The sequence below is a fragment of the Lepisosteus platostomus genome, chromosome 12 (genome assembly GCF_059453375.1).
Source record: "Lepisosteus platostomus isolate fLepPlt1 chromosome 12, fLepPlt1.hap1, whole genome shotgun sequence".
In the NCBI taxonomy this organism is placed as follows: domain Eukaryota; kingdom Metazoa; phylum Chordata; class Actinopteri; order Semionotiformes; family Lepisosteidae; genus Lepisosteus; species Lepisosteus platostomus.
The window spans coordinates 33,844,795-33,871,884 of NC_142622.1; the positions used below are offsets into that span (position 1 = coordinate 33,844,795).

At 38.6% G+C, this 27,090-nt stretch overlaps 2 long non-coding RNA genes across 2 annotated transcripts in view; both read left to right on the plus strand.

The window, feature by feature from the left end:
* Nucleotides 1-27,090, plus strand: part of LOC148651439 (uncharacterized) — a 34,836-nt gene that overhangs the window by 4,142 nt on the left and 3,604 nt on the right. The window contains exon 2 of the long non-coding RNA XR_015925754.1: nucleotides 18,960-19,098. This is a non-coding gene — a long non-coding RNA (uncharacterized LOC148651439). The remainder of the gene's footprint in view (nucleotides 1-18,959; nucleotides 19,099-27,090) is intronic.
* LOC148651440 (uncharacterized) lies at nucleotides 1,855-9,009 on the plus strand. The gene is made up of 3 exons (XR_015925753.1): nucleotides 1,855-2,820; nucleotides 5,774-5,820; nucleotides 6,925-9,009. It is a non-coding gene; the product is annotated as an uncharacterized LOC148651440 (long non-coding RNA).

The window sequence follows — 27,090 nt, forward strand, 5'->3', positions numbered from 1 at the left end:
GAGCGAGAGAACAAATCTTCTGGATTAGTACTGAGAGTAGTAAAGTTTAATTTTGCACTTCTTACACAGATACAATGTTCGGTGGAAGATACAAAAATAACTGATTTGCAATGAGTAAATTTTAATATAAATAAAATCATCACCTTCTGAGTACACAACTGCATTCTCTAATCACATCCAGGTGGATGCTGCACATTGGTGGTGGTTGAGGGGAGTCCACATTACCTGTAAGCACTTTGAGTGGAGTGTCCAGAAGTGTAAGCAATTATTAATTGTTATTATTATTACATGGATATGCTGTTCTGTCTATTGTTCAGTCTAGCATTATTATTATCCTAAACCCCTCCAAAATATTTCAAGCTAAAACCAAAATGTTACTCTAACCATATGATTCACATGGGTAGAGGGTTTGATACGATTATCTGTAGTTTATCCTGTCCTGGTTTTGGAGACAAACACACCTGTTGGTTTTCATTCCAGCTCAGGTCAACTTCTTAATCCATGCCTTAATTGGACAAAAAAAGTTATTTTTTCTACCCAAAAGTGTGGAATTGTTAAGTAACATACAATTCCACACTTTTGAGTAGGTCCAGAGGTGATGAACATGGCTGCATCACAGCGCTGGGGCCCTGGGTGCAATTTCTGGGATGCTATCTGTGTGGAGTTTGCATGTTCTCTCCACATTCTTGTGGTTTTCCTCTAAAAATCTAGTTTCCTCTCACTGTCCAAAGATACTGATGGGTTAATTGTCGTCTGGAATAATTTCCCCTGCTGTGAGTGGGTGCTTGTCTGTGTGTCTGATGGACCATCTCAGTTGTATCCTGCCTTGCCTACCGGTTGCTTGCAAAGCTAGGATCTGGCTCCCTCACAATCCTGTACTGGATTAAGCAGTTCAAAAATGGATAGATGGATCGAAAAGGAAACCTCTCACATGTTTATGAACTGTCAAACAGTTATAATGAATCCTATTACCAAGTCAATTGAGAGTTTAATGTAGTATCTGAGGGCTTGGCTGTAACCAAAACCAGCAGGACTGTGCCATTTTCTGATGACATTCCAGCACCTTCTCAAGACACGCTTGCTTGCACTTGTGCTAGATGGAATGATACGTTATTGTAATAATTTCTGCTCCTTGTACAGTACCGCTTTGCTTTTGTTTCGGACGAATGTAGACTAAACTTCTCCCCTGGAGCCTGCATTTTAATTATTTGTGTGCCTTGTAAATCCTGTTGTAATTTAAAGTATAATTTTACAGTTCATTGATTTTCACTGTCATTTGCCTTGGATAAAGGCAACTGCTAAATCTACAACTTTGTCTTAATGCATCAATCAATGTTTCCAGTTTCATTGTCTCGGTGTAAATGAGCCAGTGTTCCAGTGTTTCGTTTTTCAGATCACTTTATTTTTGGAGTCCTGGTATCAACTTTGTGTGAGTGTAACGTGTCATCGATTCAGTGTGTATCAATGAATTGGTGCATTGTGTTAGTTTAATCGTTTTTAGTAATGGATCATACTGTATGTTATTGTGTCAGTGTCACTTTTTCAGCTTAAAGGTGTCTAAGTGCAGTATTAAATGTCAACGCAAGACTGTCAGTGATTGTATTAGTATGGTCAGTGTGTCAATGTACAGTAGTAATTTCTCTCTGTTAATGTTGCAATGATTGTTATCCTGTACATTTGTCAAGTGTTTGCTAGATAGTAAAGTCAGTATGTGTGGATAGCTGTTATCAATGTGTCTGTATATCAGAGCCTGTATGTCAGTTTGCCGGTGAGTGATTGTCACAGTGTTTACTGTATCAGTGTAATTATATCGTTGCTGTGGTGTGCGTGATAGCTTTTGTAATAAGTATAGTTAGTGATGCCCATAACCGCATTTCAGAACAAGGGATAGACGAACTGCACCGAGGGAGGGTGACGTGGAACGTGAAATAAAACACGTACTGTATCCTATTAAGGACTAATGTAACGTCGAGATAAGACCTACCATACTTTCATTTCACTGGGAGATGAAAAGAAACTTCTTTGAGTAGCTACAGTATAGCCACGAATTTAACTTGTACTCTAGATCAGCAGAATAAAAAAAGCAACGTGACGGACGTGTGCGTTGAACAGAAAAGAAGAAATTGCAGTTTTTTTAAAAAAAGTGCTCAAGGACAAACTGAAGATGGTAGCCTTGAAGAAAATGCTGATAGAAGCACTATGAACTTTCGTATAAGTTGAATATTTATTCAGAAAGCAGTAGAGCGACGCAATAAGACCTGCCCGGTGCAGTGGATCAGATCCCGGGAGCCCTGCTGGTTGGTGTTCAGAGGTGAAGTGTGTAAAAGACGGCAATTTCGCAGAATTACAATCCCGGAGGAGGGGAGTAGAGGTCGGATGAGTAGATGGACGGATTCCCCGGCTTCGCAAATTTAACTCCGGATTTTCACAACATTATTATATTGAAGGCAAGCAAGGACATCTTCGTTGTCAGCACTGCGTGGAACCCTCCTGCAGCAAATTCTTCATCAGTTCAAAAGTCTGAAAACGAAGCTTCAAACAAATATTCACACACACAAGTAAATCAGTTGGGAAATAACATGACTGGACACAAGATGGGCCTCTGATGTATATATATTTAACGTTTCGTTTACTATTTTTTACTGTATATAGGAATCATCCAGATCTGTGTCATAAATATACGACGAAACATCGCCCTTCATCAGCGCTTTGAACTAGCATCTCACAATTCATAGCATCGCTATGTCAAAGGACGTTTCTTCTATCGTTGAAGGCACGCCCACAGAAAAAGTTACTATATCACAGGTACTAAAAGCACAGGTAAAAAGTGACGTTTGTAATGATCTATTTTAGTTTGTCTTGGCCGGTTAAGATGTATAATTTGTAGTAAAAACATATTAACAAAATAACGACACTAGCATGTTGTGTTTGTTGGTTGCTGCTATTAGCGTGTTTAAAAACTTAAATCGAATTGTAATGTTGCAATTGTTTTATGAAGTGCTTTTCGTTTAGTTTTTGAAAGAACGCACGAAATATTCGAATTCCAGTACGATCACCATAGGAATGAGTGTGCACCGCCTGATCCGCAAGATTGATTACCCCTGTACATGTTTATAGCAAGTGCCAAGGTTTGATTATTGCTGTAATTTAAAAATATCCTGGTCACGTAACTTTACAAGAAACACAGAAATTGATCTTGCGTCCTCCTGTCAATTTATACAGGTATGATCGCTTTCTGATCTCATCGTCTTTCGGGATGATCGAGCTAAATTTAGTGGAAACGGTACAGAAAGGGATAAATCGGGTTGCTACTGTCCCTTGCTGCGCTGGAGCCCTGGGTTCAATTACGGAGCTCGAGTGCTATCTGCATGGAGTTTGTATGTTCCTGGGTTTTCCTCCCACAGTTAAAAACACACTGGTTGGTTAATTGCTTCTGGGAAAACTGTCCCTGGTGTGAATGTGGCCATGGTTGTGTCTGTGCGTACCCTGTAGTGGTCTAGCATCCTGTCCAAGGTGTATCTCCTGCAACCCTGCATTGGAAAGAGGTGAGAAACTGGATGGATTGAATAGATTTTCTTGTATTTAATGGGGATCAGGCTCATTCAAGATAAAAAAAATACTATTTACGAAACTGTTATTGTCATGTGCAGAATAGTATTTGAATGATGTTTTAACAGGGATTGCAATGTTTCATATTTTCACCATTTATAAGCAGTCCATAAAAACATTCTGTTTGAGAATATTTAAGATTTAACATTTTGCAGCAGGAAGTTCTCACTATACTACTGAACGGCATTTTACCGTATTTGTAATTGTTTCAATCTCTTCTTAGTCAGACTCCTAGGGAAACCACAACACATTTTTATCATGATAATTAAATCTTACTGACGTTCTCTGCTGCTACTAACACTACATACTGTACCTTCTTCATATTTGGCTAAGAATACTTCAGTAAATATGGACTGAAAAAAGCCATTGCTAAGACCCTTCAGTGTGGTATGGATCTTTATTTAAAACATACAAGTCAATTTGACTTAATTACTTAAAAGGGCTACTTCACAGGGTGACTAGTTTTGCAGCCTTGTGTCACTGGTGCCTGGGTTCAATTCCAGACCTGGAGTGCTAACTGTGTGGTATTTCTCCCTGTGTTCAGGTGGGTTTCCTCTTCCTCTGGGTGTAATTCCTGCTGTAATACAGAATTGTGCTGGTAGGTTAATTGGCTTCTGGGAAAATTGGCCCTGTTGTGACTGCCCTGTGATGGACTGGGTCCTGTCCAGGGTGTACCCTGCCCTGTCCCCATAGACCCCAGTGCCCCGTGACCCTGAAATGAAAGAAGGGTTAGAAAATGGATGAGTGGATGGATGTCTAGTTCAGTGACTGGCGGTCTTCAGGTGCAGTACCTTAGCCTCAGGTGTTATTACACATTGTTAGTATTGTACGTAGTGCTACAGAGACCAGCTGATTTCACTGTCTTTTACTGTAGGGTTTTAGAAACCAATCAGTGTGATGCATTTTTAATTTTTGCTATCAGTGCATCTTAAAATTAGTGAGTGTGTTTACTAACGTGAAAAATTATCCTTCAAAACATAAGTGTCTGTCATTTCGAGTCATGGAATTCCACTGTCAAGACTGCCACAGCTAGAGACAAAGATGGACCTGACAGGACCAAACAGAATGTCCGTGAGTACGTCTGAGGACCATAACCAAACAGCAGTCACTTGACAGTTCTGTAAATGTTGCCCAAAATCTGATTTTGGTGAGTCAAGGAAAGTTTAATTTAACTTTTTATGGCCTTGGAGCACACTTGAGCTTAAAAGCATGCAGATGAAGATGACTCGGTTTCTTCTGGATGATGGAGAGCCTTGGCACATCGAAGTAGGCCTACTGCACTGGATGTAATTTCAAAGATGCTGTTACAGTATTTTACTGCACCTAACACACTGTAGAGTTATGTTTTTTTCATCTATGTGTTTATGTCAATACCCATACTTTAATTCTTAAGAATTTTTGACTGCATCGGCTTTTCAGCAGGTATCTGTGGTGTGCAAGGATACGTCATGATAGTGTCTTTAGAGTCCGTTGCAAGGACAGTTTTGGGGTGGCCAGTGTGAGCAACATGTGGTCATATCTGTGGGAGCATCAGCCCGGCTTTTCTAGAAAATGAGTGCAGTTATAAATCCCCTACGTGGAGACTTGGAAAAAGCAGAGCGGATCATTTTAGCATAAATTCTCAATACAATGTTCCATGTCTGCTCTGTTGATAGCACTACATGCATGTTGTCTTTTAATTGTTTTCTGTTTTTTAAGTGCAGTATGAATACTTCTTTAGGATTCGAGGTATTTCCGTGGCAGTATACACTGTTCTGTATTTGGATCTGTCTCTGTTTTATAATACAATTTTTAAATTGTAAAAAAAAATTGTATAATTCCATTGATAGTTATAGCTGCATGAAAATGAAACTGTTGTGAATTGATTTGGATAGGATGAATTATGATTTTTTCCTTCTTGTGTCGCTACTTTTAAAATAATGCGCTGATACAAACCTAACATTTATAGAAACATGCATGCTGGCATCACATTTTTAACGGTAGCATACTTTTTGTCAGGTGACGAAAACTAATTAAAATACTAACGGTTTTGACTGGGTTTCAAATCCCAGTCCTGAAAGACCACAAACCTGCTGGTTTTTGTATGAACCAAGTGCTCAGTTCCACAATTGAACCCTAAGGTGAATGATTAACAGGATTAAGTTGAACTGTTTGTTCTTTTCAGCTCTGCGACAGAATGAAAGTGGCCTTTAAGCTCTTGCATTTCATACAGTAAGTAACATAAATTTCCAAACTTTTGAGAAAAATGATACCTGGCAGTGTTCCAGTCAAGCAACTTACAGTATTAGTTGCTAACCTATAAGCAATTAAACGTGCCTGGACAGCATGAAGGTGTGCTTATCTCTGGGACTAACTGATGATTAGTAAAATTAATATAGCAATTAATAAGCCAGTTGTATCATTTTATTACATTGACCAGGGTGGAAGGCCTGCAAATTGAACTATATAACAAGAGAGTATTTCATGTCATCAACCTATGGAAAATAGTGCTAAATGTAACAGTTTCTTTCTTCTATTTGTTTTGGTAGTTGCATATTTATTTAGTTGGAAATGGATATCTGTTTAATATATTTGTTATCTTTAATACTGTTGTACATTTCAGAGTAACTGTAGTGAGGCATATTTACTGCTAAAACTAATTTGGTACCATATTCTTCTATAACCCCTATAAATATGAAGTGTAAAACATTTGGTCAAATGCAAGCAGTGACATTTTAAGTTTCCTGTCTGGTTTGCAGTGTGCTGTGTCAGTTTATTCAGTTCCTTTCCAAAATTCAGTTTTTAAAGCCTCAAACAGAGTATTTATGATGTGTCAAGACAAAAGTGTTCTTTCATCTGATCAGTAAGTCTGCAAATATTTTCCCTTCTTTCAGAAGGAGCACAAGACACCAGACAAATGTGATTTTATAAATACTAGTTTTTCTGTCTTGGGGGGGGAAACCTCTTCTGTCCAGGAAAGACCTCTTGCGGATTCACTATTGTAGATGTTTTTAAGGCCTGGCCAACATAAGTGTGCAATGACTTGATATCTTCACCCACAGAAAAAAACCCCATGCTGAGTAGCTAAAAATATACATTTTGCCGACACAGTAACTTTAGCTTCAGCATCTGCTTCCTTATGAGGCTAATAGATCTCCATAGAGTACTAAATGATGATAGCAGGTCCTCAGTAAAGACTGAAAAGCACCTTACTGTGGCATGTATTGAAAGTAACAATCATCGATGTTGCTTATACCCAAAGAAGGTTCCACAGCCGAAATGTTTTCTTTCTTCTCTTTTCAGCATGGAATAAACCTATTACTTGTTCCTTTGCAGCCTACACATGCTGACGCAGCTATCCACCTGAATAATAGGAGTCTAGAAACATGTTAGTTTTTGACCTGGTACTCAGTAAGTGGAACTGCGTTGTCAGCAGTGAGAGGAGGCTTATTGTGCTACAGCTGCGGAGCTACGAGCAAATGTTCATTTGGACAGCTGGACAATTCCGCATCACTCAGGTGACATCTTGTACCTCCAGCAACCTTATTTACTGCATCTCTTGCAGAAAATGCCCAGCTATCTACATTGGTGAAACAAGAAGGAGGCTGGGAGAACGCTTCAGGGAACATGTCAGGGCTGTGAGGATCAAAGATCTCTCCAAGCCCATAGTTTCTCATTTCACCTCTAACGGCCATGATCATACTGATCTCTCCGTCTGCATTCACAAAGAGGGGTTTTGGAACTCCTATTGCAGAAAGACATCCGAAACCAAAACCGTCCTGAAACTAGGACCACGCCTTCCCCCTTCTCTCAACAACAGACGCGTTTTCTTCGATTGCTCTCTACTCATTTTCAGGTTTTGACTTCACACCTCTCTTCACCTCTCTCAACTTCACACCACATGAGCGTCCACTCTGCTTCTCCCCTGATCCCACCTCCTCTCCACTCCCGGCTTTAGTTCTCCCATGCTTTATCAGCTGCTGACTTCCCTCTCTTTCTCACACCCGAAGAAGGCTCTACAGCCGAAACATTGCATTTCTTTTCTTCTCTTTAAGCATAGAATAAACCTTTACTTGTTCCTTTGCAGCCTACACATGCTGACACAGCTACTGAACTACTGATGTCCATTTATATTAGCTTGGGGTAATAACACAAGTTTCTCATTACTATCCAATATGTTCTTCTGATATCTTTGTGTTTGCCCCTTACATAAATAAGTTGGCGCATTGGGCTCCTTCACCATCCTGTATTGGATAAAGTAGAAAATGGAATAGTTTGATGAATCAAGCAAGTAATGTTTCAATGAAGAAAATACCGGTCCTTGAGGGCTGAAAGATATTGTGCTTTTTGTTTCAAGTGACCTGTAAATAAATTAATTGAGCCTTTGTATCTCATTATAATTAAATTGTTTCATGCCTTTAGAAATGCAAGTATAAAAGGTTACCTACGAAATCTGCTGGACAGGTGCTCACCAGGAGGTAGTTATAATGCTATATGAGAATAATTTTATTTATAAACCAATCAACTACTTATTTCACTGCATACCTTGAGACCTGAGCTCTGTTTAGGTTCTGTTTGGGTTAATTGTCTTCCTATTGCACAAGGTAAACAGACAAGAAAGCAAGCGTATTGTCATGTCAACAATTCAAGGATCACGTCTGTCTTTTTCCTGTAGGCTGTGCAAGTGCAAGTGGTTCAGTCAATGCTGTCTGTAGATTTACTTACTCGTGGTGTGCTACTAGGAAGATTAGACTTTGGGACACTTGGTAGATAGTGTGAGCATTACAGCTACTGTATATTGTCTTCAACGGCTTTAAGACAATATCACTGTAATGTGCCAAGTACATTTTGAAGGAACAACCAGCGGTTGAAAGACCTGAAATTTGAACGAATTTTAAAATGAAAGAAGAAAAATATTTTGACTGTGGAGAAATCTTTAATGCAGAGCAATTACAGCAACTAGAAAATCAGGATACAGGAAAAAGTTCAAGGTCACCTACAGTACCGTCTTCCATTTCCTGAGGATACCATCATACCTCTTTAGAGTTAGGGAATTTGTAAGATGATTTATTGTTCAAAGTAAAAAACAATCATTCAAGACTCGTGGGCATTGATATGAAATACATTTAAATGAAAACATTAATGAAAGCTGTCACTTTTATAGTTCAAACTACAGTACTAGTATCCAGCAAAGCTAAGCACCAGGAGAATCATAAACATTTAAAATGAATGTATAATGCAGCTACTTTTTTTGCAATGTTAAGTGTTTTTATTTCAGTGACTGTAGAAATGTCATGCAAATATTCTAAAATGTTTAGTTAATAAAGACTCTAGACATACAGTACACTTTCAGTAATATTATGTAGCAATACTTGAAGAATAAAAATAAATATGTCTGAATAAATGTGACAGTGGATCTAATCAAGCCAGAAATACATTGTTTATTGGTATTTATTCACTCTTGCAATTTTGCTTGAGTATTACAGAACTATTTTCAGATAACTGATGCAATTTACAGTAACGCTTGATGTGGTTATTTTATTTAATAATGGCGTATGTTTTTTTCCCTTCAATGGCTTTAATCTAGAAATCATATTGCTGAAAAAGACTGGCAATATTTCAGTTGCTCCATAAAAACCTTTCTCATCACAACTAGCAGAAAAGTGACATAGTATGTGGTCTGAAATGTTATTGAAAGTTATTTAAGGAGATAATTATGGTGATGAGTTAATATTTACTGTATGAAGGCTTGTCTGTGCAAGTTTGTTTCCAGTTCGTATATTTAAATATGTTCAATTTCTTTGGCACAACACTGTATATTATGAGCAATGTGTTAGGAAACCTTCAATATGAAAAAACAATTAATTGGTTCAACTTCATGATTTTTTTTCTTGGAAGCTACTGTATTACTGTAGGTTCCCTTTATACATCTTTTGATCTTCTAGCCCAGGAGTGGCTTCAACAAAATTAGCCACTCAATAGAGGAAAGATGTGTCTATTATTTAATGCACTGCAGCTCACAGGCACTCAACAAGTTATAGCGTTTGCTGTTGTGTGGCAATGAATTCCACACTGCCCTAATAGCATGTGTCCTATTGTGTTGCACTGCTTGGAGAATCCTGGTCCACTGTGGTTAATTACATAATCCAGAAGGATCAAACCAACTATATTTGGCATAACAAGGCCTGTGTTATTACACTCACATCCATGATATTTTGTTTTACTCAGAGCTTTTTTGTTCCGGCACAAATCACAAACTAAAATGTCTCTGAAACCGCAGAAAGTACACAGAGATAAACACTGGATACAACAAACAAAAAGCTGATGGTCCAATAAATTACAAAAGCAGTTTTAGTTACTTAACTGGATGTTCTACTATTGAGTTTCAGGCTTAGAGGCCCCTAACTGTCATAGTAAATCTGCACCTTTCTGATATATTCGTATGTGTTGATGAGAGACATTGATGTTTGCAGAGGACGTCCTTAATAAAGGAAGATTCACAATCATGAAGCTTGAAGGTGACATGCGGGGGGCCGCAGGCTGCAACACGGGATATGGGAGCTGCTCATTTTACCCTCGTGTCTTGTGTTGCAGCCAGTGGAACTGCTACTCATTAACGTCGGGAAGCTCTCAGAACGTGTCTGCAATACAGAAGCTGATTCAGTCATTAATTCAGGGGATTTTGTTTTAAATTGAGGCATCTGATGCATGTCTTGAAGACTTAGATTTTTGTTGATTTGCTTTCCTTCCTGCTGTAGACTCTTTATCCAATGTGATGCCACGGGGGTCGTAGTCGGCACCTGAGCACAAATATCTGCTCTCTCCTGCAGCTCAGTCAGGACAGCATTGTGCTTGATCTCCCCATCAATACCCTTAAACCACTTCCATTGCTGAGGCTTGTTACTCCTCACTCTTCTGAGCTGTGGATACTGGGGCAACGCATCTCTCTCATTTGAGTGCTCTGCCTCCACGCCAAACGAACCCTGCCTATCTCCACACCTTCCATCCATTATTTTACGTCTTCTAATTCAGGGTCACAAGGGAGCCAGAGCCTATCTTGGGAAGCAACGGGCAGAAGGCAGGGTACACCCTGGATGGAACGCAAGTCCATCGCAGGGCAGATACACACAGTCAGACACAGACACACATTCTGTGTGGAAGGAAACCAGAGGATCATGCAGGTATCACCCAGATCTGGAATTGAACCCAGGGCCCCAGCGCTATGAAGCAGCAATGCTTACCACTGCTCCACTGCCCTAGACTCTATGTTAACCTAAATTGTTATTTAGTCATTTGATTACAGTTTCATTTCACAGTATTGTGTCCATAATGGAGCAGGACCTGAGCTTTAGATACAGTGTGCTTTAAACCCAGCCATGAATCAGAAACGTCCTGATCCAAGTTCAGTTTGTATAACTAAGGAAACATCTATTCTGGAAATAATTTTACTTTTTTCATCACAAATTGTAATTGAATCCAGATATATAAACAATAATTAATTCTGTCCTACCTTAGTAGTTGAATTTAAGCAGGGGGTTCAAAACTACATTAGTTCCAGAATTGCATGTTGTTAGTTTTATTGTTATGTTTTTCATTGAAATTTAAACAACATTCTGTAAATTGATGCTTTATTTTCTACAGCAACTCTTTTAAAGCATAAACAAATGTTTACGATGACTGGAAATGAAAATTCCTCTATGCCCAAGTATTAAGATCAAATTTTTAATAATGAAGGTCACTCATCTATAAATTTAATTAGTATTCTCAGCAAACATTTAAAAGCTATTTAACAAGCCATGCTCAACCTCCATACTTTTATTCAAGGTTGTCAGAATTCTGTGGCCTACTAGTGTTTTATTCATTTGGGGTTTTTGTTTTCTCTGCTAAGTCATGAATCTGGAAGAAACTCTTTTTAAATCTGAAGTCAAATGGACAAGTACAGGCTTGGCGTTTCACTTGGAAATGGTCTAAAATGAATAAAGCTGAAATATTCTTTAGCTGTTCCACAGTGTGATGGATTGAGTAGGACCATCTTAAACGTGTTTCAGGATGTGTTTGGATGGTTTGACATGTGATATGTGAAGGAGATGGAGACAGGAATGTGACGTGCATATATGACTTATAATGTAAGTAGCAGGTGTTTTAGTGACACAAATCCTGACAAAAATTCAACATTTTTGTAAAATTGCTTAGATACAGTATGGTAATGGGAGGACTGTTCTCAGGAAAAAATACAACTTAACACTCAAGTTAAACTGTTAGATAAAGGCAATATAATCAGAGAATGAGTTGAAGAAATCACTTCCAGACTGATTTACCTTTGGCAAAAGGGGAAAATCGTTACATTTGTTTCTGGAGCACAACATAAAGTAGGCTCTTGAGAAGCTAAGGAAAATTAATTAGATGCTTCGATAGAGAGTCTGCAGATGCAATGTATAAAACAGTTTGTCAGAGACATTTAATTTGTGCCTGAGTCATCTCTGATTTATCTCTGAATCTCATTAATTACTTACAGTCTTCTGGTCAGAGTACCTTTCATGAATTTTAAATCAAGGTGATTTGTGAAGGAGAGCATTTCCATATGGCTGATGGAGGTCAGTACAGCACAATTATCTACCTTATGCTGCAATACTACAGATTCTATAGCTTAAGAACCAAAAGTAATGTAGAAGGACTAAATAACAAGAACAACCTGGTACGGTGTGGAAGGTGCTAATGAGACATTGAAAAAAGTGAGATTTTCATAGACATTCAAAGATCATACTAAGGTGCTGACAGACCTAGTGATAAGAGCGCAGAAATATTGGAATGTGCACAATCAGAATGAACGCTGCTGTTCAAAATAAAAATGTAACAAGATGTAATTTCTTGAAGGTAAATAAAGCCATTTAATGTGAGATCCACGTTTTAGATAAAAATGATGTTTCCATTTTTATGTGAATGCTAAACTATATGATTTAGATACCACAGAAGGTACTGATGTCGTTTTAAGAGTCAACAGGGGCTCATGCAGACAGAGCATGAAATGTTTACAGTCATTCTTTGGCTTTCGCTTAAAATCTTTGCAATCCATGCTGTGGTCACGTGTGGTATTAGATCCTTCCACCTTCAAGAAGGGAACACTTTGCTTGTGTAACGAGATGTCCATGCTCTGCCTATTAGTCCCTTTACTGTGTATTTCCACCATGTGATGAAAGAAAGGCCTCAGAAACTGCCATACCTTATCTTTAACTGTAGTATATAACCAAGGACATGGAATGGATAATCAATCTATACCAGTGATTCCCAATCTTGTCCCTGAAGGAATAATCTGTCTTCTAGTTTTTGCTGCAGTTAAATTCTTAATCACAGTCTTATAGATTAAAGTTTTCTTTGTTAGTTTGCATTAATATCTTAAACAATCAAAGGGGATTTGTAATTGGTATCAATCCTGTACAAATTGCTGAGTTTCAAAACTACCCTCATTCAGGTGTGATGCACGAAACATAACCAACTCAATCTCAAGAAAAAACGCTCATTGTGGGAGTATCCAATACAGTGTCATTCCCACCTGTGTCTGATCATCATCAAATGATCAACTAGTAAGAGTTGTTTGTGATTGCAAACAAGTTCACGTGAGGTTGCATAAGCTTGTGAAGCCTAAGGTTGTTGGAAACAGTATCCTTGAAGTTGGGTATTTTCTTACTTAGGACTGATCGCATGTACATCTTAAATGTTATAATCTTAAATACATCTTAAATTGCAGAGTCAGTTTGAGCCTGGAATGATGTCCCCTCAAACATTTTGTAATATCTCTGGACGTTATACAGTAGACGCCTGATTTATGGCTTAAATTCAAGCTAAATAAAAGTCACACCTAGCAATCAGATCACTTAAGTAATCGAATACCAATTAAAGCAAGAATGAAAACAAGCAGAAATAGTGATCCTCCAGGACCGGGTCTGGGAACCATGAATCTAAACTTCGAGGACACATTTAATCCATCCATTTTCTAACCCCTTCTTCTAATTCGGTGGTATGGTGGAGCCAGTGCAATGTCAAGCAATGGTGCAAGGCAGGATACAAACTGGATGGGATGCAAATCCATAACAGGACAGACAGACACAAACACATTAACACCAAAGAATGTTCCAAAACCTCAACCAGGTTTGAACCAATAAAGTTCCAGGTACAAGTCCAAAGTCTTTGTCACTGCGCTACCTGTTGGTGAAATGAAAAGTTAAGCGTACAGGTAGTGTAGTTGTTCATTTTATTCATAGTTCTTTAGGAAGACTATTAATCTCAGTTCCTTTAGTCTTACCAGCACTAAAACCAAAACCCATATTTTCTTCTTATATGGGTTAAGACACCTACAGTGCCTTGCGAAAGTATTCGGCCCCCTTGAACTTTTCAACCTTTTGCCACATTTCAGGCTTCAAACATAAAGATATAAATTTTTTATTTTATGTGAAGAATCACCAACAAGTGGGACACAATTGTGAAGTGGAACGAAATCTATTGGATTTTTGAAACTTTTTTAACTAATAAAAAAATGAAAAGTGGGGCGTGCAAAAGTATTCGGCCCCCTTGCGTTAATACTTTGTAGAGCCACCTTTTGCTGCGATTACAGCTGCAAGTCGCTTGGGGTATGTCTCTATCAGTTTTGCACATCGAGAGACTGAAATTCTTGCCCATTCTTCCTTGCAAAACAGCTCGAGCTCAGTGAGGTTGGATGGAGAGCGTTTGTGAACAGCAGTTTTCAGCTCTTTCCACAGATTCTCGATTGGATTCAGGTCTGGACTTTGACTTGGCCATTCAAACACCTGGATACATTTATTTGTGAACCATTCCTTTGTAGATTTTGCTGTATGTTTGGGATCATTGTCTTATTGGAAGATAAATCTCCGTCCCAGTTTCAGGTCTTTTGCAGACTCCAACAGGTTTTCATCCAGAATGGTCCTGTATTTGGCTGCATCCATCTTCCCCTCAATTTTAACCATCTTCCCTGTCCCTGCTGAAGAAAAGCAGGCCCAAACCATGATGCTGCCACCACCATGTTTGACAGTGGGGATGGTGTGTTGAGGGTGATGAGCTATGTTGCTTTTACGCCAAACATATCGTTTTGCATTGTGGCCAAAAAGTTCGATTTTGGTTTCATCTGACCAGAGCACCTTCTTCCACATGTTTGGGGTGTCTCCCAGGTGGCTTGTGGCAAACTTTAGACGAGACTTTTTATGGATATCTTTGAGAAATGGCTTTCTTCTTGCCACTCTTCCATAAAGGCCAGATTTGTGCAGTGTAAGACTGATTGTTGTCCTATGGACAGACTCTCCCACCTCAGCTGTAGTTCTCTGCAGTTCATCCAGAGTGATCATGGGCCTCTTGGCTGCATCTCTGATCAGTCTTCTCCTTGTCTGAGCTGAAAGTTTAGAGGGACGGCCAGGTCTTGGTAGATTTGCAGTGGTCTGATACTCCTTCCATTTCAAGATGATCGCTTGCACAGTGCTCCTTGGGATGTTTGAAGCTTGGGAAATCTTTTTGTATCCAAATCCGGCTTTAAACTTCTCCACAACAGTATTACGGACCTGCCTGGTGTGTTCCTTGGTCTTCATGATGCTCTCTGCGCTTTCAACAGAACCTTGAGACTATCACAGAGCAGGTGCATTTATACAGAGACTTGATTACACACAGGTGGATTCTATTTATCACCATCAGTCATTTAGGACAACATTGGATCATTCAGAGATCCTCGCTGAACTTCTGGAGTGAGTTTGCTGCACTGAAAGTAAAGGGGCCGAATAATTTTGCACGCCCCACTTTTCATTTTTTTATTAGTTAAAAAAGTTTCAAAAATCCAATAGATTTCGTTCCACTTCACAATTGTGTCCCACTTGTTGGTGATTCTTCACATAAAATAAAAAATTTATATCTTTATGTTTGAAGCCTGAAATGTGGCAAAAGGTTGAAAAGTTCAAGGGGGCCGAATACTTTCGCAAGGCACTGTATATAGTACTTCATAAGTAGCATATTTATCACTGAAAAATATTTTCATGATTAATCAACAATTATAACATCTACCCACCCTCTGACTAAAGCCGTTATTCAATTCAGGGTTGTAGGCACAAACAGATACGCCCACACCCACACCCGGGCCAATTTTTCCAGAAGCCAATTAACTTACCAGTATGTCTTCAGACTGTGGGAGGAAACCAGTGCATTTAGAAAAAACCCATGCAAGACAGAGATAGCACCCCCAGGAATCAAACTCAGGGCCCCAGCCATGCGAGGCAGTAATGCTAACTACTGGACCAATGTGCCACTCTGAATATTGATATCGAGGTAATCATTTTTTCATTAAAAAAAAACAGCTATGTTGACAGATGTTAAAGTCTCCTGTTTATGACAGAGCTCTGATGAAAACGTTACTCTGTGGATCTCTTTGTCCTGTGTTGGTAGATGTATTAAAATGTATTAAAGCCTCAAAGAACAATTCCATCAGTGTTATCGGAACCAAACAGACAAATTTAGCAGACCCCTCTGCAATGCTGAGATAAGCGAGCTTTTCATTTTGACAAGCTAGATTCCTTTAAGCTGGCACCTTGTCACTGCCTTCATTTACTTCGCCCTCAACAAAAGAGATAGAGTTTACTTAATTTGCCAAGAGTTTAAAACTTCTTTTTCTCCAACGGGCAGGTCTTACGTTTGATACATGTGTCCTACAGGAATTTTCTTTTTCAATTAAATTGTTTAATTTTCGTCTCCTAAGCCTCTCTTGTTCGGGTTTTCATTCCTTTGTTTCTCGTCTTTTTTTTATACCCTCAGTAATGACACATTATGTGTCACAAAGGTTTTAAACTATAAAAGTATATTTCAATGCATGAAACGTTTCTCTTAGCCTGGTCAAACAGCAGTGCGATCTTATAAGATGATATAATTATATGTCGGGGGTCTTAGGATGTTTAAATTTCACATTGTAATGGCCCATTCTTGTAAGGTAAGAGAAAGGGCATTCCTTGAGCATTTTGTCAACTGTCCCTTATGTTGTTTCCTGAAGCATTCACAATGGCCGTAAAATATACAGTAGTGTAGGTGGCCAAGCAAGTTTACTAATGTTTAACTGTCACAATATTTGAGGAGGTCATGAAGCCAGTCTTCATGGGAATGTCTCTCAGGAAAACTGGGTCTCAAGGCAATGTTTATATACCAATACAGACATGATTTAAACATGGAGACAGGACCATGAGAGGGCTCCTTCTTTACAACTTGCACTGTATGACCTCCAGGTAATTTGAGCATTGATGAGACTGACTGCCGTCAGGATTAATGCAAAGGTCTGTTGATTTATATTTGTGAAATACATAGACAAAGATTTCCTGTTTGTGGCACCCACCACGCTAAAAGAAATATTTCATTTATTTCGTGATGCATTACCTGTATGTTGAATAGGTTAAAAGGTTTCCATTAGTTTATCGTCCATTTAGAGATTAAAATAGGGAAAGCATAAAAGCATAAAAAAACAGGTCCCCTCTTTTCACTATAAGATATTTGTGCATCAGTAGCAAGGTAGAGTCTTGTTTTCGTATGTCTGTAAAACATAGCACACTGATACACTTTTGTTAATATCAGAACAAAATAGACTTTGTTTTTTGGACTTTGTAAATGTTTATAACTAAATATTTGTGTTTATAAGTGTTTCCACAGGGTTATTTGTTAATACGCTGTGCTGGAGAACAAAGGAAATATGTGGTTTATTCCCGCTCATGGTTTCCCAGGCAACCTGAGGCCCATATAATATAATTTCTTTTTAAAACGCTAAAAATCAGGGTGGCACTGTGATGCAGTGGTTATCATTATTGCCTCACTGTGCTGGAAACCTGAGTTCCATTCCTGGAGTGCTATCTGCAGGGAGTTCATATGTTCTCTGGTTTCCTCCAAAGCCATGCTGGTAGGTTTGTTGGCCCTGGTGTGAGTGTGTGTGTGTCTGTGTGTGTGCCCAGCAATGGACTGGTGTCCAACCCAGAGTGTATCCTGCTTTGTGCCTGTGGCTTGCTGGGATAGGCTCTGGTTCCCAAGCGACACCGTATTGGATACAGCGGTTAGAAAATGGATGGTTAAAAATCAAACATCAAGACCAAAGCATTGTACTGAAAAACATTTGTGGGTCACATCGAAGACTCAGTGTACTGACGAACGCTTCCATTACAGTTATTTATTTTACAGGGGATCAGGGGTTGTCAGGACCTTCACTAAGTGGAAAACAGTGATGTTTCTCTATCTTTACATCTCTTCTGTGTAAAACGTTGAGTACTACTTTTCTTTGTAATACTCTGGCAGCCAAAACATTTTGTTGTCACTTTGAAAAAAGATGATAAAACATCTGCTTCATCTGCTTTGCATTTTGTTTGTGGTTATTTCACTTCTAGAGAATTCAACCTTTTCATGTAAAAATGTATCGGTGCAGAAATCCCAGAGACTGCAGTTAAAGACAAACATGAACAGGAGAGTTTTATTTCTTTCTAGTTGCTTCTTTTATACTTTTTCACATTGAAATATGCTTCAATGTTTTTTTTTATTTGCTGGCACCAACACAGCTCCCCGGGATCTTCACCATTCCCTGCACTTGGGTGTTAAATAGTTGTCTGGGTCCCTGTGAAATGACAAGTTGAGAACAAACAAAGAAAATGTTATGTTTGCTGCTGTGGAGTGCCAACTACTGTGCGAAGCATCTACGTAGCAGACTGGGGAGAGCTCGCAGGGTACCTCACAGAACTCTACTAATAATGCGTGCAGTAGATAATGAAGGAGAACATTCAGATCTACAACTGAGGCTGCATGCACATACTGTATGCACTTCTGCATAAAACACAATCTTGTGAGGATCGTCAATACTGTACGTCTAGTCTATACGGTCTTCTACTAATAACATTACACTATAACTTTATATGTTTTTGTGCTACTAGTTTTGTGAAACATGTTGTAACACTTTGCAAATACAGTATAGCAGCAGCCATGCCAGCAGCTACTGTACCTGCAGCTCACAACTGGCAACCCACTGAAGCTAACCAGGTGTGAGCCTGACCAGTATCTGAATGGAAGGCCCCCTGGCACAGCTAGGGTGGCTGCTGGAAGAGGTGTTAGTGGGACTAGTAGGGTGCCCTTACCCTGTGGTCTGTGTGGGTCCTAATGCCCCAGTATAGTGATGAGAACACTATACTGTAAAAAAAAGGTGCCATCCTTCAGATGAAATGTTAAACCGAAGTCCTGACTTTCTGTGGTCATAAAAAATCCCTGGGCATTTCTTGAAAAGAGTAGGGATATTACCCCAGTGTCCTAGTTAAATTTCCCCCCTGGAAATTCTGTTCTGTTCTCACTCTGTTTGGTTGTCCCAATAGAAAGCTGATGTGTGGTGAGCGTTCTGGCACACTTTGGCTGCTGTCGCATCATCCAGATGGGACTACACATTGGTGGATGTGGAGGGGAGTCTCCATTACTTGTAAAGTGCTTTGAGCGGAGCTTCCATTAAAGCACTATGTAAGTGTAAGGAATTATTATTATTATTATTATTATTATTATTATTATTGTTATTATTAAATACATCAACATTAATAATAAAAATATATTTATGCTGTACACCAGTTATTTAAAAAAAACAGTACTCTGATCAGTTATCAGTACTCTTGCACACCCTAGTGTTCATACTGCAACAGTCTCCACTGATGAATTCATGAAGCTTCATCATCCATTCTCTATGAAAATGTCACCGATTCTTAAAAGGGATTACTGCAACCTGAAAGGGAATCAATCGCAGAGCTCACGTACATAGAAACACAAGTTACAGACTACAATTTACAAACACGTCTTCAGAGGGGTGGACACCAGAGCACCAGAAGAAAACCCATGTGAACATAAGAGGATCACAGGAATTCCACACATTCTCAGTCTGGAATTAAACAAAGAAACCAAGAGACTAGAAACAGAGGCATTGCCATGCTATCATGTCATTTCCAATGACACTTTATGTGAAGTAAAATTGCACTCACAGTGATGTTAGTCCCTTCAGAATTGCAACGAAGAAATACGTCTGCTAGGAAGATTTGTTTTGCAGGCAGTATCTGATTGCATTTAAATAATATGCTAGACAAAATTACTGTATGTCTTAATTAATATATAATAATTATTTCAGTTTGTATACCACCTTTTAGCCCAAAGGATCTCAGAGTGCTGTATATACAAGAGGGGAACCACTGTCAAAATGTACTGAAGACATCCTCCTACTGTATCTTGCAATTCAGCATATTTTACATGAAAGCAGGTGTGTATTTTTACTACTATACCTATTTAACAGAATGAATAGAAGATGCTGCTTACCTGACCTGTGTCTGTATCTAGTTTCAGCACTAGCTCTTCTGAACAGCTCCTTGAATACTAGAGTTTTTAGACTGATACTTCTTATAAATGTATGAAGTTGCTACACACAATAGCAACTTCAAGCGTAAGCAAGCAGCTTATGCACTTTATTGAGGAACACCTTTAATGTGGCTTTATAATCACAGGAGGGAAAACCATTGAAGTCAGAAAAAATATATACTGTTTGAAATGTGGCTTTCAACATTTAAATGTGCACTGTTTGTCGAAAATGAATAGCTGATGAAAGTAGTTTTTTTGCCATTTGACTGACCATTTTTCTCTACCACTTTTGAAACTGCTTGTGTTTAACGATGCAGCAGTTTGGCAACTGCATACTATTTAGCTATGAGGGAAGATATAAGCCGTTAAATTTGAGACATGGGGTCCAAGTTTTTACGTAGATCACAGCCTGACCCACTCATTATTCAAGAACTAAGTTAATTTTAAGTTGGCAGATTTCATAAAACAAACAAAGTTTCATTAAATTGCTCTAGAACATTTTATATAATTGCCTTTTTGTGTGCAATGAGTCATGTATAGCTTTGAGAAAAGTAGCTCGATATGCATACTATTCCTACTCTAAAACTGTTGATAAATTAACAGATCAATTTGGGGCTACAGCCCTCAAACTTACTGTATGCCAACATCAAACTGTGGTTCAAGAGCTGAGAGTGGTGCTGTCGGAGCACAGTCCCAGCGTTGGCTGTCTCAACCCCACCCCACCCCACTGGTCTCCAACCAGTTTTCTCTGGAGCTAATATGCCTTGGCTTTCAGTTCCTGGAACAGAGCCATGAAGGGTGTATAAGCACATTCTAATCATCACTGACTACTGTACTTCACCAGGAATGCCCAAGCCTGTACCACAAATGGTGAGACTCCTTTCACAGTAGTCACCATCCTGTGGAAGCTACTGTCTGTATCTGCCACTATGGGATTCCTGAGAAGATTCATGCAGACAGTTGAATCTTTGAGAACAACTTAGTGTACAGTTACACAGGTACAGATGGTGAGAAAGACAAGGAATAGGACCCATTCTACTCTCAAGGAATCAGATAAACAGAGAGGTTCAATTGCACCTAAATGAACACGCTAGGCATGCTGATGCCAGACAAGAAGACACACTTTGAAAAGCCAAGTGGATACATTGTCCCATATTTACAACTACAATATAATTCAGTGAAACAAACAAAAGATCACTCACTGCTGGGGAAGGGAACTCTCCAGCAACAAAGGTGATCCTGAGACCTGCTGTAACGGAAGCTGGCCCAGGCTCCAGCAAAGCGTAGTTCAGGACCCTATGCAGACGGTATAATCTGGAAGTAAGTGGAGAAGGACATCAGGGGAGGAGATGAAGAGGATGGGGATGGGTTGACAGACAGGGGGGCATGACTATGGTGATCCGGTGCTCGGGGGACGTGGAGATGGCAGACAGGTCCAGACAATCCAAAAGGAGGAATCCGGGGCGGAGTCCAAAGTCTGGATGGTAGGCGGGCCTCCGGGCGTACATCTGCAGAGCCAGGAATAGCAAGAGCGCCTGGCTTAAATAAGGAGGGACAAATAGAGGGCAGGTGCATATAATCAACTAAAATATGAAAGGGCCAGAGCGCCCTTAAGAGGAGGGATTCAGCTCGTGACGCCTGCCCATATAAGGGGTGTGTTTGCTGAAATGCAGTGGAGAAGAATGCAGAATTGCTTCCACAATAGACCAGGATTTTCTCTTTTTTGTCTGATTGAGTACTTTTTTGCAAATTTTGCAATATTGTTTTGCAAAGGATTATAATAATATATTAGGGCATAAATCCAAAGCATTAGGTGGACCAATCTCATCGTTAATCACGATGAAGTGTAACAGCACTTATATTTCCTGATAAAACCCAATGTGTTTTGAAGTACAAAGAAAACCAGAAAATGCTTTTTTATCATCTGTTCTATTAGAGATTGTGATAAGTCACTATTCATTACTGCTATAATAGAGTACTGCATTATAGAGTACCCCTCTTCTAATGTACACTGTACAGTGTATCTTGTTATTATTGATTGAGATTAGGTTTCACTCCCAAATCTGTATTTTTATTTTGCAATATTTCTGTTATTGGTATTCTGTGTGAATGGGACTACTCCTTCAGAATTCCCAATGAAAGCCTGTGATTAAGCAGGATGTCCTTCATCAGATACACCTACAGTATTGATGTCACCTACAGCATTTCAGTTCCACTTCTGCCACACTGTGGCAGCACACTAACATTCTAACCTGTAACATTTATCTTGTGTTTGAGTTTGAAGACAGCTGAGCTGTTAAGATGTTTGTGTCTTTAAATTTATTAGACTGTGCAGTGAACTCTGGATCATATCAGTTACACAGCCTGAGACTTTAAGTGCTTTTTTGCATTTCTTTATTATTCTACCCATTATAAACCCATACAGACTGTTGATAATTATTTAAATTAACTTTATTTTTAATTTATGTTAGATTATTCATCAAAGAATGAGAACTCTAGTTAGAATACAGTAAGGTTTAATCTGGTATTTGAAATGTCTTTACATTTTACAGTAGTCATTGTACGTCCCATACTGTAGTTTGTCTTTTGCTTGTTCTTGTCCTTTCAGTCACGATCAGTCTTTTGTCTGCTCTTGATGTACGAAACCTTTTTCTTGAACAAAATGGTTGAATTTCATTAAAAGTGAAACAGCTTCTCAATCTATACATTAATTTTCTAATGTCACCTCATTAGTAAGACCAACTGATTAACCTTTTTTTGCTGTGAGACGAGTTTCCAGGACAACCAAGACTCTGTGTTATTACTGTGGTTGGTGCCCGTTATGTTGTGCCAGGGGGTGGCAGGAGTGAAGTAGGTATTCTAGGCCTAAACCTGTTTTGATTAATGTTGGATTCACTCTTCTTTCCAAACTTTGGGCTGTTACTATGAGACAAGAGAACTATGTGGCTCCGAGTCAAACAATGAAGAGTCCCCAGTGATTTATTTTTTAACTGAGCAGTAATAGTAATCCATGAAAGTTCTTAGTTTAATAGATGGTGTGTAAGGTATTGAAATTAATGAGTGAATTCAGGTAGGATTTCAATATACCGTATATAGGTACATTAGTTCATCATCAGAATTGTACAGAATTAATGTTTTAATTATAAAAATGATTAAAAGTGCATTTATATTTAAATTGGAAAGTATAAATAGTAATATTGACTAGACTACTATTGTTTAAAAGCATTTATGTTCCTTTTAATCATAGTAACAGGTATAATACGAACTAGAAAAAAACTGTTTTAGGCCACTTAATGATTTCTTGATTTGTTTTTAAATAGATTGTGTAAAATATATCGTACACACATTTAAAAGATAAAAATAAAGAAATTCAGATACTTTAATCATAATACTTCTAGATGTTATTTCTCCCGTTTTGAAAATCAGGACGGGCTTAAAACAGGGTGTTAAGATTTTCTCCAAGATGTCAGTATTGAGACAAAGTAGTCATGCAATGCACTGAAACATTTGTTCACACAATTCTACATTTGTCTAATTTGTGAGAAGAAAAGTTCAGACTGGAATCTGGAATTTATACACGCAATTTCGAGATACACCGACTGTCACCAATTGCGAATTCCACACTACAGTTTTTCTTTTTTTGTAGGAGTCTGATATTCTGTATTAAGTATTTGTTTATTCAACACTGAAAGTTGTTTAAGAAAGTTGTTGATACTAAACAAAGTCAGTGTTCAAATAAAGTTCCCTGAAATAGCTAAATACATAATAAACCTTGATGTTTTGTAGAGACAGTTTAAATGTATAACTCTTTGTCAAGGAATTTTATTCAATACTACTTACAAGTCTAAATAGAAGATTAGTTTGAAGTACGTTGTCATTGTAAGTTGTTAAATTAACAGGATGAACAGGCTTTAAAATAAATATTGACTTAGTCATGTTTCAGAAATGAAATTAGACTCCACCCTGGTTAATTTATAGAGGGGGTGGCAAACAGCACATGGTGATTGAACAGTGTTTTTTGGTGACAGGATCATTTGCTACAAAGCAAAAGTCAAAAGCCACAGCTTTTAATATAGCAGCAAATATTGGAATTTAATCATCAGATTTTTCAAAAAAGTGCTCATTAAAGTACACACACGCTGCTGACATTGACACTTTAATATGCTCTTGCACTATACATTTCAAGTTAAGGACAACTTCATAAGGCAATAAATATAAATACTGTATGCACCAATACACTATTAACATAAATTCAGTTAAACGGCTCATTTAATATCTTAATAAAAATCCTCAAAGGTAGCCCAGTGAACTTATACAAAAGAATACAAAGATAAGTTAAAGTTAAGACAGGATATATATTTTAAAGCTTAGATTTTAAATGAAAGGATGTAATGATAAGATCATGCAATGCAATAGTAAGATCACATTTAGAATATTGTGTACAGTTTTTGTCACTACATTACAAAAAAGAGATATTACTACTTTAGAATTAGTCCAGAGATGAGCAACCAGATAACCCGATCCTGGGGTTTATAGTGTAACGCTTACGGCCGACAGGCACTATGTAAGAGCCGGCTTACCAGAGCGGTGACGTCGCCGCCCTTCCCTGTGATAGCAGGACTACAGCTACTGGGCTGTAGAGAGATCTCTCTTTGGCTCACCGGGCTGGGTCCCTGTTAAGTGACGCGGGAGTCCCGGGTTCGAGCCCCCGACGGTGGGGGGCCGACCTAATGCGGCAAGGGCGCCCGCCTGAGCCCCCGTTGTGTTACAATAGAAATGCTCTCTACACAGGTGAAGGAACTGAACCTTTTTAGTCTTGAACAGAGAACACTACAGAGGGACCAGATCCAGGTTTGTGGGAGTGTGCAGCAGTCAACATTGTGGCAGCTGAAACACTGGCTTCTTTCAAGAAACATCTGGATGAGATCCTGGGGTCCATTAGCTACTAACTACCAACTGGGCTCCTTTTGCTTGTAGACTTTCTTATGTTCTTATCCTCTAACTCTATGGAACAGTTTTAAAAGCATATCTTACTGAATGTCATACACTCAGTTCATACACAAAGTACAGTATAGTAAATTAAATTAAATTGTAATATTTACAATGTCAATTGTATTTCTTTTCCTTATATATACTGTAGGTCTTATATTCGCTCTACATGGTATTTGTTCTAGTTTCAAATGTACAGTAGATTCAGTAGTTTCTGATCTCCAGTTTATAAAAATGCTGCAAGAGACTAGTCACATATGATCCACATTCTTGAACACAGAATTAACAAAGAAAGGGGCAATGGAGATGCATTATTGAATTTTGAACTTATTCGATGTTTTAATTATTAGCAAATGTACGTTTCATATCAATAACACAGTATTTCTTATACATACTGCATGTACTGTTAAAACGAAAAAGCAACTTTACAAACTGTTTCCACAAGGAGGCAGTAGTAGATTATTAAAGCTTTATTTCCTATTCTGACGCCAAAGCTTTCCGCAATGACAAATGTAATACCTCTTTTCAATTACTCTTATCTGACAAATTATTTCCTTTGCATAGAAACAGTTGCATTAAAAGCATCAATCACTTATATGACTTATATCCCCGGCGAATATGGCATATAAATCATAAGAGCCGCATAGAAATGAAGCCGTTCAGTGAAATTGCTTACATGAACAAGACGCAATTCGAGCCAGAGCAAAAGAACCTTTTCAATGGCCTGCCAAGATTTCAGAATCAAAGAGAAAGTAATGTGGTTAAAGTTGTGGTTGAAAGTTTGTCGCTACCTGATAAATCAACTTAAACATCTCGTAAAATAAAAATTGTTTTCCTTGCACTTCTTTTTCACTTTCTTGGTGTTAATGGATTTGAGTAAACAGAACACAGAAGTACAGATCACTGTATTTAGCTCTGCATGAAAACTAGCTAAGGAGACAAGTGTGGACAGAGTTGTTCTCATACTGATATGACGGGAAGAAAATACAATGCTCCACATTTAAGAGTAATTTTAATGGGTGTTAAAAGTACCTTTTTTCCCTCCGGTTTATTTCAAATCTTCTGATAAGTACTGTATACAGTTATCTAACCTGTAAGTCGCAGTGAAGTTTTAGTTCCATATTCCTTCATCTGGTCACTTGGCTATAGTAATATTGATTAAATAACAAGGTGGTGTCTTATTTACTTGCTAAAGTGTAAATAGTCGCAATTAGAATGAAACGTGGCTGTGTATTGGCTCAGCTAACTGAAAAACGTCGTCTAACACACTATTGCATTGGTTTAAGTGAGAGAAGAAGATGATTTTCCCACGAGCTTGTAGAGCAATTGTTACCAGGCTGTTTTCTAAAAATAACAGCTCTTCAATCGTTCATCACGCAGAGATCTTCCCCTTTCTCAGAGGCGTTCCACAGTGACTCACAGAACGACTAAATGGGAAAACACCTGGTCCTCGCCTTGACACAAACGCTGGTTGTACAATGTACTGTACTTCAGAAAAAGTGAGGGCTGTGACTCCAGCATCCGGCAGTACGAGGAACTTGGGATGTAAGGCGGGTGCGAAAGAATGCTTTGCATACAAACACAACCCTGTAAGACGTGGCGATTTCATGACTGCAAAGAAAAGTGAGGAACGGTGATGTGGCAGGAAACAGCAGAAACGTTTTTTTAAAAAGGTGGGGACTGTGGATTGATTGCATTTACAATTCACCTGCTGCTTCAAGTATTACTATGTGGTATCTATGGTAATATAACTGAGATACAGATCATTTCAGAATCAAACGAGCTACAGTAGATGGGCTCTGTGTTCTTATCGTTCTCTCCTGCTTACAGCAGTTAAATGTGTTTGTCACACCTGTTCTGTTTGCTCAGTGTCCAATTATTTATTCAGGTGCTACTTATGTGGCAGAGATTCTTCAACTGAATTTAGGGAGTGTTTATGTACAGTAGCATAATGGAGGTAGAGGACGCACCAACAGGAGCAGGTTTGCTGCAGGTTTTGAAATCTTGAAAATCGACAGTACACCCGGAAAGGCGAAAAAACCTTTACGAAGTTATTTTAGAGGAGCGGCATCATGTTTCTCATTTCCCAGAGAAATGCCAGGCAGTTACAGTGTTCCTGCTAGTGTG